The sequence below is a fragment of the Gossypium arboreum genome, chromosome 11 (genome assembly GCF_025698485.1).
Source record: "Gossypium arboreum isolate Shixiya-1 chromosome 11, ASM2569848v2, whole genome shotgun sequence".
NCBI classification, from domain to species: domain Eukaryota; kingdom Viridiplantae; phylum Streptophyta; class Magnoliopsida; order Malvales; family Malvaceae; genus Gossypium; species Gossypium arboreum.
The window spans coordinates 94,637,179-94,656,091 of record NC_069080.1 but is presented as its reverse complement, the minus strand read 5'-3'; the positions used below and the strand labels follow the sequence as shown (position 1 = coordinate 94,656,091).

Below are 18,913 nucleotides of genomic sequence, written 5' to 3'. Positions count from 1 at the left end.
AAAATAAGACTAGATCTGAAGTGATGAGCACTTACCACTTGTTCCTCTTTGATTTCTACATAGATCGATCGATTTATCCTCTAAACGATGGTAGAACTCGAATCTAGAAGATCTGAAGTTTGGCTATAAGTCCCTAAATCTATGGTATTTGGCTTTTTAGGTGATGAAGAAGATGATGGTTTGAGGCTATAACCTTGGAGTAACGTTGTTGACAGATATTAAGGGTTTAGAGAAGATGAATGTTGATCACAAGGAACAAAAATCTTGAAGGATTTGGCTTTGGAGAAATCGGCACAAGTAGTGAGTTTTCGTGATTTCGACCTTTTAATGGCGATTGGTGATGAAGGTTTAATGGAAGATGGGATCGACAAGGAAGGTGAATAAGATGGTCGAAGGTTTGGCTAGAAGGAGAAGCATAAAGGAAGAGAAAACATGGAGGAAAAGAAGAAGAAAATTCGGCACAATGAGAAATAGACTTGTGTTTTCGGCTTTTGTGAGAATTCGAAAAGATGAAAGAAAGCTTTCGGTGGCTAACCCTAATTCTCCAAGATAGAAAAGAAAAGAACCTAACCTAATATTAAATTAGAGCAATCGCCCATCTCTCTACTGACCCTTGTCGAAATTTACTTGTGTGATCACATGCCTAGTACATGCCTAAAAATTAAAAGAAAAACAATATGCCTACCTTACAACTTGAACCCTGGACCTCCAATTCCTTCCCAGCGCCACTTTTTAGGAACTTAGTGGCGTCACCTTGCCACTTTACCAAGGCCTTATTTTTTTCATAACTTACGCAGTTCTTCTTAAAAGCCCATTTAACCAAATCTCCTATTCACTTAAAAATCCCACCTTGATATTTTATCGTGTTTAGCTCAGTATTGGGCCTTCTAAAGGTCTACTAACACATTTAAACATAATTCCAATATTTAGAACATGAAAATTTCAAGATTTACTAAAATCACAAAACCCAAAAAAATCCCGAAAATCGTATGTTACAACTAATATTTTTTTCCTTTCCAATAATAATAATAATTTTATAAATATATCTAATAATAAAAATTTCAAATATCAATAATATAGTAAATAATAAAAATTTTCATAAAAATTTTCAAACATACATACTGATAATATTTTTCTAATAATAATAATTTTATCTCATAATACTAATTAAAATTTCATAAAAATTTAAAATATCCGTAATAATAAATACATAAAAATTTTCTAGTGGTAATTTAATAAAATAAATTTTTTTTCGAAACGATAATATTTAAAACTTCCTAATTATTCAGGTTTTCTTCTATTCGAATCCCAGACTCAAAACCCAACTCTTCTAGGCCCCAAATTCAGGATGTTACATTGATTGCGCGTCTAGAGATAGTGTGACAAGATTTTGCCGGATTAGGGTGACACCTAATAAGGGGATCCATAGACCGAGTTAATGCAACCCTAGGGTGTTAATTAGAGAAAAGCCTCAATTATTTAATCTAGGAATTAGATTATATCAGTCTTGAATAAGGATAATAACATAACTTAGGGATCTCTACGGAACAAGTTAAATGAAAAAATCGTCTGATTCGGAGTCAGAATAACAAGTGAAGTCTAGGTGGATTCTTCCTTAGGTATTGTCTTAATTCAATCATTTTTCCACAAGTAATTCCCCAATTCTATTTTTTTTTGAATTCTTAGTTTAGATAATTAGTTAGTTAAAACAAAACCCCCTTATTCTTAGGCTAGATAATAAAAAGATAGTCATTACTAGTACTTTTAGTTCCTTTGGGTTCGACAATCCGGTCTGGCTAAAACTATACTATTGTTCAATAGGTACACTTGTCTATATTGTGATAATAGTTAGTTTCAAGAACGATTAATTATAAATATATAAAACTTACCTGTCACGAAAATTGCAATCAAGTTTTTGGCTTCGTTGTCGGAGAACTAAGATATTAGGAAATAAGGCGAAGCTTAAGATACATAGTGAATTAGCAAGAGGACGATATTCAAACCCCAACCAAGGAGATGTCTAAAAACCAAGACAATCAGCTACCTCCTGTGATACCCGTTGAACTAGCAAATCAAAATCCTGCTCCTCGTACCTATGTATGATTATGCTAAATCTACTTTAGCAGGAACTGAGTTAAGTATAGTTAGGCCCGCTATTGCTACAAATAATTTTGAACTAAAACCTAACACTATTCAAATGATATAGCAATTTTTTCAGTTTGATGGTTTGCAAGATGAGGATCCAAACACTCGGAAAATTTCCTGGAATTCTGCGATACATTTAAAATTAATGGCGTTTCTAACGATGCCATTTGTCTTCGGTTATTCCCTTTTTCATTGAGTAACAAAGCTAAACAGTGGTTGAACTCATTACCACGAGGGTCAATTACTAATTGGGAACAAATGACCCAAAAATTTTTATTAAAATATTTCTCGCCGTCTAAAACAGTCAAATTACGTAATGATATCTCTTTATTTTTACAGATGGACTTAGAAACTCTTTACGATGCATGGGAGAGATACAAGGATCTACTGTGAAGGTGTCCTCACCATGGATTACCTCTATGGTTGCAAGTTCAAACATTCTACAATGGTGTGAACCCCTCAACAAGGCAAATGATTGATGCAGCAGCCAGGTGAACCATCAACAACAAAACACCTGAAGAGGCTTACGAATTTATTGAAGAGATGTCACTAAATAACTATCAGTGGCAAGTCATGAGGACTAAGCCAACTAAAACAATAGGCGTTTATAACGTTGATTCGGTTACTATGCTGTCTAGCCAGGTAGACCTTCTAAATAAAAAGATTGATGGTTTACTTGGTTCTACTTAGGTACATCCAATAATGAGGTGCGAGACGAATGGAGGAGGAGCATGCATAGAGTATCAACCCTTCAACCCTAGCATTGAGGAGGAACAAGTCCAATATATGGGTAACAATAACTCTAGATTCCAAAATAACCCATATAGTAACACTTATAATGAAGGTTGGAGGAACCATCCCAATTTCTCGTGGGGCGATCAAGGAAATCAAAGACCACCACATCTTCTAGGTTTTCAACAACCACCCTATCAACAGGAATAGAAATCAAACCTTGAAGAGATGCTGTCTAAATTTATCTCGGTGTCAGAAACCCATTTCCAAAACACCGAGATAGCACTTAAAAATCAACAAGTATCGATCCAGGGGCTCGAAACTTAGATAGGCCAGCTTTTCGAACTAATCTCCTAACGACCACAAGGTAGCTTGCCAAGTAATACTGAACCCAACCCAAGGGAACAGCTCAACGCAATTAATGTTCAAGATGAAGAAGGATTCATTGAGCCTGAGCTAGAACCGAGGCAAGAAACTGTGGTGAGCAGAGGTCAAGGTGAGGTAGGTCATAATAAAAACAAATCTGTGAATTTCGAATAAAAACCTCGTGTACCATACCCCAACGCGACAAGGAAAGACCGCTCAGATGAATAATTTGGTAAATTCCTTAAACTCTTAAAAAAATTACATATTAACTTACCGTTTATTGTAGCTCTATCGTAGATGCCAAAAGCAATAAAATTTTTAAAGGAGGTTTTAGCAAATAAGCGGAAGTTGGACGAGGCGTCGCATGTGGAGTTAAACGCAGTTTGCTCAGCTATTCTACAGAATAAACTACCCAACAAACTAAAAGATCCAGGGAGTTTTATGATTCCTTGCTTAATTGGTAGTTTAGATGTTAACAATACATTAGCTGATTTAGGCAATCACCCTTCAAGCTCGCAATTTTGGCAACAGATCGAAAATTGAAAGTGATCGTCTAAACCATTCTACTAAAACTGACAATATGGTGCAACCTACTTCGTAGGAAATGGGTCTGAAGGAAGTACAAGAGCCATTCTCAAGTAGTAGTAGAGGACCTATTCATGAAGATCGAAGGCTACAAATCGAGGAGCTAGATGAATGGTAGACATATAAATCGAGAACACGATAAACCAAAATTACGCCAGAACAAGCTCAATACCTTCCCAAATCAACTTAGGGTTGGAGATAAAGTATTATTAGATGTCGCAGATCCTCACATTGTCACTACCAAACAGAATGAAGAAATCCCTCTTCCAATACTAAGCATTTTCCCATTCGGTACAGTTGAGGTAAGTCATCCTAAGTTCGGCACTTTGAAGGTAAACAACACCCGTCTAAAACCTTATTTTAAGGTAAACCTTATTTTGACGAGAATGATAGCAGGAATGAGGAGTATAAACTCCTCGAACCACTGTAACCATTCAATGGAGAGGTAAGTCGAGCTTAGACTATAAATAAGCGCTTCTCGAGAGGCAACCCGAGTACTAACTGTATTAACTTCTTTAAATTTTAGTGTTTAACACCTAACTTACTAACAGAGCTCTTGAATACAGGTTTCCCACACAAACACGACCTATCCCATAGGCGTACCCTAGGCCGTGTGGAAACAGGGCAAAGATTTTCCCAGCACGGGCTACGATAAATCGCCACAGCCGTGCGACATGGCCGTGGGCGAACCTACCAAAACAATACGGGCGTGTGACATGCCCGTGCTAAGCAACCGTGGCCGAACTTGTTAAATTACCACAGGCGTGGGACTACATACACAGGTGTGGGAGAAGCGAACAAACGCCAGACATGACCATGCGACACGGCTGTGTGCACGAACACGCCCAAGGAACATGGGCGTGGGACAATTGTTAGATGCGCCCAAATTCAAAATTCGCGAATCACACGGGAAAAAATTGGAAAACATGGGCGTGTTCCCTGCCTGTGTGCCCCAAAATATATAAATAGGCTACACTATTCATTGTCTTCTTCACCCAAAAACCCTAACCCTAGCCGCTGCAAGTCCACACGTCCTTCCTACCACGCCTGTGCACCGCTTTTCAGTCTATTTTTGACATCCAATCTCTCTCCCTTAGCATTTGTTTACTCTTTTCACTTCTATTTTACTTATTTCTAATGCTTATTATCAAAATAGTCTTCAGTTTTCTTGTACTATTTTCATTTTTTCTCATTATTCTCATTTAATTTGCATTCATAGGTTACTTAGTATACATTGCATGTTGAACCGCGTTATTAAGAAAGCCTCATTCTCTTATAATATCTATGCCATTACTATGCTCATTCTCATGCTATTACCATGTTAATTCACGAAATTATGCTATCAAAATGTTTTTTATTAAGTTACTAGTAGTTAGTAGTTGTGACTGAGATTATTAGTTCTAATTTATGACTTCTACCTTTTTGGATTTGCTTTCGTCTTACCTTGAACATTCCTCACGACAAAATAATGGTTTTGCTTGCAGGGTTACCATGTCGTCTTCACGAGGAAAGAAACCTGCTGTCCTTGCTTCAAAGAAAAGAAAGGGAGCTTCATCTTCCTCGAGTCCGATCGCAAAAATTTGCCACCTTTTCCTGCAATTCCCCATCAGGCCCCAAGAATAACTTTTCCAAATACTCCGGGCCCGACCCCTGGAAGTGGGCCGCTGTATAAAATGGGCCGCGCTAGAATAAGTCCAACTCGCGAATGCAATTCGGGCCCTCCTCATCATGGACCCTTGGGGGCTTTCCTTTGAGATTGTTGAGCCGACATATCTCGAACTCACTATGGAACTCTGCTCAACATTCCATCTTTAGACCGTGATAGCCCAATTTGATGACCCGGGAACAGTCCAATTTCGTCTCGGTAGTCTAGTCTGCCAATTGAACGTCCCAGAGTTCGAAACCACTTTGGGTCTATATACAGAGGAGTTTAGGGATGAGAACGACCTCGACACTCTCCACCGCCACATCCACTACTCTCCCTAAAGGTGTTGGAATGCCTTCGCCCCTGGTGCTGCCTCATATAATCCTAGCCGCTCCAAGGCATCGGCTCTCCCTCTATCTCTAAGGTATTTACATGCCATTTTGGCTCACACGTTAACAGGAAGGAGGGAGAGCACTGGCGTCGTCAGCACTCACGACACCTACGTTCTATAGTGTATGTCGCACGGGCACGTCCTAGACATTGCTTATTTTATAGCCCTCGCCATTCAACATCAGACGGAATGGCATAGGAAGAGGGTCATCTCTATCGGGCCCTAAGTGACACGATTGGCTCGGCACTTCGGGCTCCTCAACACAGCAACCCAATCATCCTCTCTCAGTCTCATGGGCTAGATGTCCCCACAGAGCATCTCGAGCATGCTAAGTATGAGGATGATCGAGAAATGATGTGGAACCTACCCTCCTCAATATTGTCTCACCCAATCTACCGAGGAGGAGGCCCCCGAGGACATTATTGATGATGTCCCTCCACAGCACGAGGACCCACCGTCTCAGCCACCACCACCCTCTCGTCCAGTTTATGCTGCGGCTTTATATGCTGACATTTCTGAGTGCCTCACTCGATTCGAGCAACAGTGTTTTCAGCAATTTGACAACATTGATGCTACTCTGCAGTAGATCTGTCAGCACCTCCACATCTCATCGCCACCCCCACCTCGCAAACCATCTAGTGATGAAAATGTTTAAAAACTTTTATTTATTATTTTATGTTTTTACTTTTATTTTATTTTAAGACTACTTTTTATTTTTCTTTCATCTTATTTTTATTAGGATTTATAATTTTTATTTAAAAATTTTGAATTCCGGCTATTTCCTACCAAGTAATCACTCTTCCTTATATACTTTCTAAAAGAGTTCCTAATGTTATCATAGTTATAAAAAGCTCCAAAGCTCTCTATTACTCAGGGACTCGAAACTCCACTAGGAAAGGTTCTCCACGACTGCCATGTCCTGCTCGACCACGACCACAACCAACTTCAGATATAATATTCTTTTGGTGCAGGACTTATGGACTAATGAACCTCTACCACCGGCTCCTCCACCCTCATGCCGATTATTCTCTGAAACTCTAGTTCAAGGAAATTCATTTTATTATCAGAAAATCCCTGAATGACTGTCTTGTTCTCTTGAAAAGCTCTCATATCATATTTAGGATAAATTTTGATTGATTTATGATTTTGATTGATATATCTTAAATTAAAACATAGAAATTTAGGCATTGATTGTTTAAACTTTAAGACACTAGGGAATCAAGCATGATAAATTGATTTTTAAGAATTTAAAAATTTTATGTTGTTTCCCCAAGTCTAGGTATTTCCTTAAATTAGAATTCACAAGTTTAAACATCAAAAAGCCATAATTTTTTGTGAGATCTTGAGCCTTTAGAGCATCTATTATTTCTTTCATGCTCACTGTCATTATGGGTGCATTAGTATTGAATTTTTATTCTAGAACTTGCTGATTATGCATGTCAAGACCATACCATTTGATTTGATATGTCAAAATGAGAAAGGCACTTAGGTTTAACCCACTCACTCCACAAAAGCCTACCTTCAAAATTAACCCTTAGTGAACCCCCTTGAGCCTAACAACCCATTTCTTGTATTACCCTTAATATTAACCTTTAACCCATTATTGTTGAAATCCCCTCAATTATTTTGATCCCTATTTTTCTTGAGATTTGATTTGAATAAATTGCTTAGCTATGTCCTGTTGTTAATATTAGTTATTTGACTTGTTCCTAAAAAAAAAAAATTGTATGCATACATATTAGTAGTGGTGATCTTTTAAGCCAAAAAAGTTAAATTCCATATTTTGAGAAAAAGCTCTCTTGTACGCGATTAATGACTAGTCATTTTTCTAGTTAGGTAATTTTTCAATTCAATCTCGATTCTAACTTTTTCTTTCAGCTTGTAACCACACCCCCTAATCAAGCCTAATTACAACCCTCTAAAGACCTTTTGATTGATGTATCATCTCAATTTATAGTGGTGGAGATTTGATTTTCATGCAAGCCTATGGTAATGGCTTTTCATTATTGACTATTGAGTGATTCATTTATTGTTCTTAAACACCTCGAGTGATTTGAGTGAATCTTTAGTGAGGATGTGAAACTCTGTGACATTTTGAATCAAAGGTAATTACTTAGACGAGGGGAGACACTTATATTTTCATGATAAAGTGCTCAACTAGAAATTTTTGAAACTTTGATGTTCTTTCATTTGAATTTTCAATGTATGATTACCTGGATTATTTTGAGATATTATCGATAGAGATTATAAGTTAAGAAGAATTTATTTTGATTTTGAGTTGAGAATTTTGCTTGAAGACAAGCAAATCCTTAAGTGTGGGGGTATTTGATAAACCATAATTTGTACATATTTTTACCCCATGCTTAACACATTTTATGGATGATTTTTCCTTAGAATTGGTGAATTCGATGCTCCTAATGCCTTAATTTCATGTTTTGTACTAAGGAGAGCATAGGAGAGCGAACGAGAAACGGGCCAAAAATGGAGAAAATAGGCCAAAGTACAAAATCAACACGGCCTGGACTTCCTCACAGGAGCAAACCAAACGGCCGTGTCACTTTGGCAGAACCGAAGCACGACTCACACGAGTAGAAAAAACACCCGTACCATTCTAATAGGTTCAAGCACGGCCTGAAGTAATCGCACACGAGCGTGTCACACGGGCGTGTCCCTGTCGGGCCCAAGTTGAGTCCAATTCGAAAAAGGATAATTTTGAGGGCTTTTAGGCATTCTAAAGCCTATAAATACAACCCAAAGGAAGAGGAAATGACATAGAGAGAAGGAGGTAGGGAACTGTTCAAGGGAAGCCGATTGATCCATCTTAGAAGCTGGATTCACCATCAAGACTGAGGATCTCCCTTCAATTTCCCTTCAGGAGTTTTGGGTTTTCTTTATGTTTTGCATTCATTATTCTTCTGAGATGTTTTCCTTTTTAGTTATGAACTAAATCCCCTAAATACCTAAGGGGAATGAAACCTAAGACGAATCTTGTTATTATTTTCTGAATTATAGGATAAATATTTGACTTGTTCTTAATGATGTGTTTTTATTCTTGTTTTGATATCCCAGGATACTGATTCAAGATAAGCTCTTATTCATAGGATGAATAGACCCTGTCTAAGAGTACATTTGTCATAGTTAAGCAGAGTTGATTGCGCGCATAAAGATAGGGTGACAAGATTTTGCCGAATTAGGGTGAAACCTAATAAGGGGATCTATAGATCGAGTTAATGCAACCCTAGAGTGTTAATTAGAGAAAAGTCTCAATTATTCAATCTATGGATTAGACATTATTAGTCTTGAATAGGGATAATAACATAACTTAGGGATCTCTACGGAACAAGTTAAATGAATAAATCGTCCGATTTGGAGTCAGAATAACAAGTGAAGTCTAGGTGGATTCTTCCTTAGGTATTGTTTTAATTCAATCGTTTTCCACAAGTAATTCCCCAATTTTATTTTCTGTGAATTCTTAGTTTAGATAATTAGTTAGTTAAAATAAAACCCCCTTATTCTTAGGCTAGATAATAAAAAAATAGTCATTACTAGTACTTTTAGCTCCTTTGGGTTAGACAATCTGGTCTGGCTAAAACTATACTACTGTTTGATAGGTACACTTGCTTACATCGTGATAATAGTTAGTTTCAAGAACGATTAATTATAAATATATAAAACTTACCTGTCACGAAAATCACGATGATTAAAATACCTCAATTTGTAAATTATTGAAATACCCTAGATTGTGAAATTACTAAAATACCTTCGATTTGTAAAATTACCGAAATACCCCTGATTTGTGAAATTACTGAAACACCCTCGATTTGTAAAATTACCGAAACATCCTCAACTTGTAAAATTACCGAAACACCCTCGTTTTGTAAAATTACCGAAATACCCTCGATTTGTAAAATTATTGAAACACCCTCGATTTGTAAAATTATCGACATATCTTTATAGTGTAAAATTATCGAAATACCCTTGTAGTATAAAATGACCGACATGCCCCTGTAGGGTAAAATGACTGTTTTGCCCTTGAGGGTAAATGATCAACTTAGACTTCAAATTTGACTAATTTGATTATGAATGTATGATTGCGTTTTAATTGACTTGACTGTGGTTGTATGACTGATATGCTATTAATATATGTTTAAAAGACTATTACTGAGTATGGCCATTCTGCATACACGTGTGATGATTGAGCATGACATACACGACATATTGCATGGGTTGGGAATTATGGAACGAAGGAAATATATGAGGATCGCATGGTTGCTTAACGACCGTGGATCCACCGATGGCTATTAAGCCTAATATTTGATTAGCAGCTTGCTGCACTGAATGTAGTACCGCAACCAGGCTACCATTGATCTGCATCAGGTGGGTGGGTCAATATTTATGTCCGCACATGATATTTACCGAGGGAAGGAGTTGGTGTGTAGCGGTTGGATTATTAGGGTGGGTTGCACAGCATTGCATGTATGATATTATCGTGATATTATTGTGATGTAGGCTTCGACCCAATTGAGTCTAAGATAGCTAGGCCCAATTGATTCCGTTATGGGTTGTGACCCAAATGATATTGTAATGGGCTTTGGCCCACGTATGCTCTGAATCGGATCTATCTTTTCATCGTAATGGGCTCCGCCCAAATCGATTCAGATTCGCCTGCATTTCTTGTGATTACTCTAGTAAGTGGATTACACACTGAGTTTTCATAAACTCACCCCATTTATTAACTGTGCAGGTAATCCCCAGCATTAGGTGAATCGGTGTTGCAGAGGGACTACGAGACGACCACACGACTACACATTTTTTTTCTATTTTGTTTATTTAGTTAAGCACTTTGGTTTTTGATTTGGGTTGTATTAAGGCCTCTTTATTTTCTTAACCTTTTATTTGGGAAATTTATTTAGTATGCTTAATATCTGTTAGAAGTAGGGCACGGTTTTCCAAAACAACAATTGGTTTTCAAAATATCACGTTTTCGCAACTGTTTACAAATAAGTTTCCACAGCAAGTAAGGTTTTAAGGGAATTAACGTTTCACAAGTTTTAAAATGGCCAGAGGTTTTGAGCAGTAAAAAGGGTTTTCAGTGAGAACATGGTTTTCGAAAAACACTTCAATGTGACACGCCAGATTCGGGCTTAACTTCTAGGCCGGGTTTGGGGTGTTACGTGGTTTTTCTCGTTTTATATGACAATGTCATTCTACCAATTGGAAATGATGTAGGGACATTGTCATCAATTAAACTGTAGTTAACCCAATAGTTTATCATGAAGGACTTGGGAGAAGCTAATTTTGTTCTAGGTATTTGAATTCTAATGGATCAAAAGAACAAAGTGATAGCACTATCTCAAGCTTCATACATAGACAAGATATTGGAACGTTATGCAATGACCGATTCGAAGATTAGAAATCAACCCTCCATATTAGGATTTCATCTCTCTTTAGAGGACCATCCTAAGACAGCAAAAGAAAAAGAACATAAGAAAGGTTTTCTATGCTTCGATAGTTGGAAGTCTCATGTATACTATGCTATTCTTTGCACACGGCTAAATATCGATTTTGTAATGGGGTTGTTAACTCGATATCAGGCGAATCAAGGACCAAGGCATTGAGAAGTAGTTAAGCATATACTCAAGTATTTACGAAAAATAAGGGATTATATACTTTTGTATTCTGGAGGAGATCTCACTCCTATCGGATAGACTAATTTTGACTTCCAAACGTGTTGGGATTTTAGGAAATCGATATTGGGCTGTGTTTTTGTCCTAGGCGACTGGTCTATTGTGTGGAGAAGTGTAAAGAAGACTTGCACTACTGACTCCACTATGGAGGGCCTAATATGAGGTATGGAAAAGATATGGCTCTATAATAGTGTGGATATAGCTAAACCCAAATTAACCACATAAGGACAAAACACGTAAGGGAGAGAGTAGTGTTTAACGGAATGGTGGACGCAGTCAAAGATCACATATGAGGAAAAACCCCTGAGATTTGTTTTGATAAGACTCTTATAAGTAGAGAGTTCTTTAGGAAACATGTGGAGGGGCATGAGAATGAAAAACATTACTCATCTACTTCACTAGGGCAAGTGGGAGACTTTTGGGTTTGGTGCCCTAAGTGCAGTATTTTCATCAATATACACTTGTAAACTTTCTGAATAGATTGGTTAATAAAACAAATTCATTGATTACATTAATATACTTTGTATAATTTCCCTCACATGGTTTTTGCATGCAAAGCAAAATACAAGCAAATGTTGCTCATTGGTTGTCTAAATGTTTAACTAATACTAAGTGGTATTACGTGGTCGGATCGTAGTAGAAGACAACTTGATTAGTAGATGAACCTAAACATGTCTTTAGTCTAATTAGAAATGAGCAAACAGATTGAAAGACTAATACGTCGTCTATCAAGTCTAATTGGGGAGATGCCTTATCTTGGGCATCGGAGCGGATGACTCCTAGAAGATAGCAACATAGACATGATTAACTAGACTAATAGTACATCGGACTAGACACAAGTGGAATAAATCCTAAATCTGTTTATGGATTTATTCACTTGTGACGTTCATAGTGTGACATACCTAAATCCTGAGTGGATGGCAGACTATGTATGTGTGATTGGTACAATTTGATGTTAGTAAAAGTTTGAGTTCAAAAAGATAAGGAACCGAAAGTTGGTGCATTTGGTGTACAATTTCTGTAGTATGTAGCGACATTCATAATAGTGGAATTCATAGCCCCAAAATCAGGTAAATGATATCCTTTCATTAACATTACATGGTTGATGAAAAGTAAATGTAGCCGCAGGTCGTCCGTCTTTGTGATGGGTGACCTGATCCCTATTTGATAGTGATTGACTTTTCATGTAAAAAGATGTAGTAGTTACCATGAGATAAAATAGGATTATATTGAGAGAATAAATATTATCCCAAAGAGATCAACGATATCTTATGATGGTAACACATTTATAAAAAGATCATTAAACAAGCACTGAGTAGTTGTTTTAGTAATATTATGTCTTCAGGGAGTGCTCAGTCATAAAATTATAGTGCAATGACTTCATGTCTAAATTAGTTTATAATTAATAGGTGAAAAGCTGGAACTTAATTATATATCATTTGAGTCTTAATTACACATGTCCAATCGTAGCTCGTTAAAATCGAAAATGAATTTCACATTTAAATAAAAATGAAAAAAATGAATAGAAAAGGAGGAATGGGAAACATTCTAGAATGATATTGTTTTGAAGCCCAAAAATGAAAATAAACCATTCGGTCATAGTCAACATTTTGAGTTGTGACATATTGAACAAATTTTTTAGAAATTTTACTAAGGGAAAACTCATCAAAATTTTATTGGGGGTAAAATCATCAAAATTTTATTGGATTAGAATTGGGATGAGAAAATTATTTAATATGTAAATATTAAATTTAATTTTGGGAAATAGAAAAACTAGATAGAGTTGGATCACATTATAGAGTACTAGGTCAAAAGGGCCAAAGTACTTATAATTGGACTCAATGTGAGAAAGACTCAAAACTCCTCATGTAGCATGAAAGGGGTGACAATCCTACAACAAAAACTTATTTTTTATCATTAACTTAAATCATTTTTTCGTAATCCATACAAATTTTCATGGTACCATCCTTCTTCTTAACAAACAACACGGTGCTCCCTAATGTGATACACTAGGTCTAATAAACCCTCTATCGAGAAGCTCTTAAATTTGTACCTTTAATTCCTTAAGCTCTTTCAATGCCATGTGGTAGGGAGCAAAGGGCACTAGAGTAGTCCCTAGAAAAACCTCGATCCCAAACTCCACCTTTCGGTCCAATGGTAACCCAGGAAATTCCTTAGGAAAGACATATGGAAAATCCTTCATTGTACCAATACTCTCCATTGATAAACCAACCACACTTGTATCCTACACATAGGCCAAATATGATTCACATCCTTTTCTAACCAATTACTCAGCGACAATAGCAAAGATTATGTTAGATAGATAATCTCAGCACTCATCAACCATCATAATTTCCTCACCATCCAAAGTTTTTCAAAGTTACCCCATTGAAGAACAATCCAAACTAACTTGATGCTCCAGAAGCTACTCCATGCCCAAAATTAGATCGAAATCCTCAAACAGCAACTCCATTAGATCAATCAAGAACACAACCCCTTGATTTTCAAGCGGACATCTTCTATAAACCTTATTAACCCAAACTGATTACCCAAGAAAATAACCACATAAACCTCACTAGCAGTATCCTCAACAGAAATCCCTAAATTGCTAGAAACCTAGCTAGCAATATATGAATGCGTAGAACCAATATCAGCCAACACAAAAACAGATGAGAATGGATAGTAAACGCACCTGCTATCCCATCGGTTGCGTCCTTGTCCTTATGACATCTCACTGCATAAACCAAAGTCGGTTGTCTACCCTCAGTCAGAATTGCACCTCGACCCGGTGCCCTCTGTCTACGACCACCACCATTACCACCCTTAAACTAACTACGACCCTTCAGAGGCTATTAAACTACCCTTTAAGGATGAGCTCGATCTTGAACCGAAGCTTGCATCTGCTTAGCCCGACGTGGACATTCACTAATTTGATGCTCCATAGACACACATATAAAACAGGCCCCTGTCATTCTCCAACACTCACTCGGATGGTGTCTATAACAGTATGCACAGATTGGAGCTCGATCAACACCCATAGCTTCCTCAACCTACTGAGGTTTATTTACTCTGGCCCTTTTCTTAGGCTACAGAGCTATACCAAAAGGATCAAATTCTCTCTTATTCTTATTTAGATTCTTATCCTGCTCTCTTCTCCTGCACTCTACGAGCTTAATTTCCTCCACAACCTTAGTCTTCTCCATTAAAGCTTCAAAGACCCACTCCTACTTTGGAGCTACCAGGACTTTCAAATCTTACTAGAATCCATCCTCAAAATGGATACTCTTATCATGCTCAGCTGCTACCAAACTCTAAGCATACTTGCTCAGACTCATACTTGGTCACTGACATCCCACCCTGCTTAAGCCCGATGAAATCCATCTTGCAAGCCTCCATGTACCTTTCCCCCACATGTTTTTTCTAGATCTAGAAAAATGCCTAGGTCATACATTCAGCCTGTGAGCCTCGTACCACTAATTGCCACCACTAATATGCCTCATCACAAAGCAAAGATATTGCACCTTTTAATTTATGCTCCAGGGTGTAATCCAAATCATTCATGATCTTCTTAATGGCCTTTATCCAATACTCGGCCACTATCGGAGTAATCCCAGCAACATCGCGAAATAGATCTGCACCATTAGATTAAAGTCGTTCAGTCATAGACTGTTGGCCTACAGATCCAGATTGGACCGTAACAACCCTTTATAAAACTCTTAGCATAGCCTGGGATAGTGCATCATCCCATATGCCCTGGTTATCAGTCCCAGTGGTAGGCATTTCTATTATCTCACTAGTTTAAAAATTGGTCATGCTACCCAAAAAAGAAGGCACACGTCGAGCCACTTGACAACATCCACCATGTCCTTAAGTACCACTACCACGTATATTGCGTGTACTCATTTTACTTATCTATAGTTCAGAAATCTGAAGATTAGCTTAGATTATTTGTAAATTCTAAATCTAAAGTTTGGAAAAAGTACTTAAAGTGGAAATGTTTTATTCTATAGTCTCTAAAGACCAAAAATTTTACTAAAGCAACTAAAGTAAGAGTAACTAAACTCACTAAAGTAAAAAGTTTCTTACTTGGATGGCATCGAAATATCAGATTCTCGTTTTATAAACTTGGATATAAAAAATAATCAAAAACCATAGCCTGAGTTTTGAACTTGACTTTGGTACCACCAAATGTAACACCTCAAACACGACCTAGATGTTATGGCTAGATCTTAAAGGTCATATTAACATTCTGAAACTTCATTTGTTTGCTTTCAAAGCATCATTTATTTTTAAGTCCAGAATTTTACAAAATCTTGCTTAATTCTATTAGTTAGAAAATGTGTTAGTTGTAAAGTATGTGTTTTCCAAAACATTAATATATAATACCCATTTTATTGGAAATGTCATGCCAACAACTTTGTTTACTTCCTTTGTAAAAATGCATATTCTAGATTAAATTTTTGCAATAAAAACTTTTATTAGACTTTTTTAACTTTGAAACTCGAACATTTAATTTTAATTATGGAAAATCATAATGAATTTAAAAATAACTAATTAAAAACTTAGAAAATCCTAAAACCACAATTAAAGTCTACAAAATAGTCCAACAATCCAAAATTCCATAGTTTTAAAATAAGAATTACTAAATTAGTTTTATAAGCTATAACCAATATGAGCTCCCGAGCACTGCCAAAACCTAAATATGAGCGTTACCTAAAATATTAAACAAATGAGGTGATCTAAAAAGCTTCGTGTGTGTCATAGTTGATAAACCGTAATTTATACATATTTTTCCCCCATGCTTAACACATTTTATGGATGATTTTTCCTTAGAATTGGTGAATTCGATACTCCTAATGCCTTAATTTCATGTTTTATACTTAGGAGAGCATAGGAGAGCGAAAGGAATGAGAAACGGGCCAAAAACATAGAAAATGGGCCAAAGTACAAAATCAACATGGCCTGGACCTCCTCACACGGGCAGACCACACGGCTGTGCCTATTTCACAGGCTTGAGCACGGCTTGAAGCAATCGAACACGAGCGTGTCACACGGGCGTGTCCCTACCAAGCCCAAGTTGAGTCCAATTCGGAAAAGGCTAATTTCAAAGGTTTTTAGGCATTCCAAAGCCTATAAATACACCTTAAAGGAGGAAAAAACGGAAAGGCACAGAGAGGAAGGAAGAAATTACTTGAAGGAAGCCGATTGATCCATCTCAGAAGCCGGATTCATCCTCTAGACTGAAGATCTCCCTTCAATTTCCCTTCAGGAGTTTTAGGTTTTCTTTATGTTCTGTATTCATTATTCTTCTGAGATGCTTTCTTTTTTAGTTATGAACTAAATCCCCTAAATACTTAAGGGGGATGAAACCTAAAATGAATCTTGTTATTATTTTCTGAATTGTATGATAAATATTTAAATTTTTCTTAATTATGTGTTCTTAATTCTTGTTTTCATGTCCCAGGATACTGATCCTGTCTAAGAGTACATTTGTCATAATTAAGGGAGTTGATTGCGCACCTAGAGATAGGGTGACAAGATTTTGCCGGATTAGGGTGAAACCTAATAAGGGGATCTATAGATCGAGTTAACGCAACCCTAGGGTGTTAATCAGAGAAAAGTCTCAATTATTCAATCTAGGGATTAGACGTTATTAGTCTTGAATAGGGATAATAACATAACTTAGGGATCTCTACGGAACAAGTTAAATGAATAAATCGTCCAATTTGGAGCCAAAATAAAAAGTACAGTCTAGGTGGATTTTTCCTTAGGTATTGTCTTAATTCAATCGTTTTCCAAAAGTAATCCCCCAATTCTACTTTCTGTGAATTCTTAGTTTAGATAATTAGTTAGTTAAAATAAAACCCCCTTAGTTTTAGGCTAGATAATAAAAAGACAGTCATTATTAGTACTTTTAATTCCTTTGGGTTCGACAATCCGGCCTTGCTAAAACTATACTACTGTTCGATAGGTACACTTGCCTACATCGCGATAATAGTTAGTTTCAAGGACGATCAATTATAAATTTATAAAACTTATCACAGAAAATCACGCGATCAAGTTTTTCGCACCGTTGCCAGGGAACTAAGATATTAGGAATGCTCAAGTTTTATTACTTTAGCCATATATTTTTATTGCAAATTAATTTTATTTTATTACTTTTTATTATTTATTAATTTACTCTTTCTTTCTCTTGGCAAGTTTTTATAGTTTATGACTAGAAGAAACCCGTCAGGACCACTACTCTTTGACGAAGAAATCGATCCCACAGTTTACAGAAACCAATGAGAAATAAGGCGAAGCTTAAGATACACAGAGAACGAGTAAGAGGACAATACTCAACCCCCAACCGAAGAGATGGCTAAAAACCAAGACAATCAGCCACCTCCTCCAATTGCCGTTAATCAAAATCCTACTCCACGCACTATGTATGATTATGCTAAACCTTCTTTAACAGGAACTGAATCAAGCATAGTTAGACCTGCTATAGCTGCAAATACTTTTGAACTAAAACCTAACACAATTCAAATGATACAACAGTTTGTTCAGTTTGATGGTTTGCAGGATGAAGATCCCAAAGCTCATTTAGCAAACTTTTTGGAACTATGCAATACATTTAAAATTAATGGTGTTTCTAATGATGCCATTTGTCTTTGATTATTCCCTTTTTCATTGAGGAACAAAGCTAAACAGTGATTGAACTCGTTACCACGAAGGTCAATTACTACTTGGTAACAAATGACCGAAAAATCTTTACTAAAATATTTTTCGCCAGCTAAAATGGCTAAATTACGTAATGATATCTCTTCGTTTGTGTAGATGGACTTAGAAACTCTTTATGATGCATGGGAGAGATATAAGGACTTACTGAGAAGGTTCCCTCACCATGGGTTACCGCTTTGGCTACAGGTTCAAACGTTCCATAATGGCCTGAATCCTTCGACTCGGCAAATGGTTAACGCAGCTGCTGGTGGAACCATCAATAATAAAACACCTAAAGATGCTTATGAGTTTATAGAGGAGATGCCACTGAATAACTATCAGTGGCAAGTCATGAGGACAAAACCTACAATAATAGCCAGTGTTTATAATGTCGATTCAGTCACCATGCTCTCTAATCAGGTAGAACTCTTGAATAAGAAAATTTATGGTTTTCTTAGTTTTTCACAAGTTCACCTAGTAATGCAGTGCGAAGCAAGTGGAGGTGGATCAAGCAATTCGGAATACCAACCTTATGACCATAACATGGATAATGAGCAGTTAAATTACATGGGTAATAATCCTCGATCTCAAAACAATCCATATAGTAACACTTATAGTGCAGGTTGGAGGAACCACTCAAATTTCTCAGGGGGAGGTCAA

General features: G+C 36.8%; 2 non-coding genes across 2 annotated transcripts; both read right to left on the bottom strand.

Annotated features, from left to right (window-relative positions):
- Window positions 1-2,452: 2,452 nt before the first annotated feature.
- Window positions 2,453-2,558, bottom strand: LOC128284821 (small nucleolar RNA R71). The gene has a single exon (XR_008275243.1). It is a non-coding gene; the product is annotated as a small nucleolar RNA R71 (small nucleolar RNA).
- Window positions 2,559-18,337: 15,779 nt separating this feature from the next.
- Window positions 18,338-18,444, bottom strand: LOC128284428 (small nucleolar RNA R71). Its single transcript, XR_008274855.1, has one exon. It is a non-coding gene; the product is annotated as a small nucleolar RNA R71 (small nucleolar RNA).
- Between the last annotated feature and the right edge of the window lie 469 nt (window positions 18,445-18,913).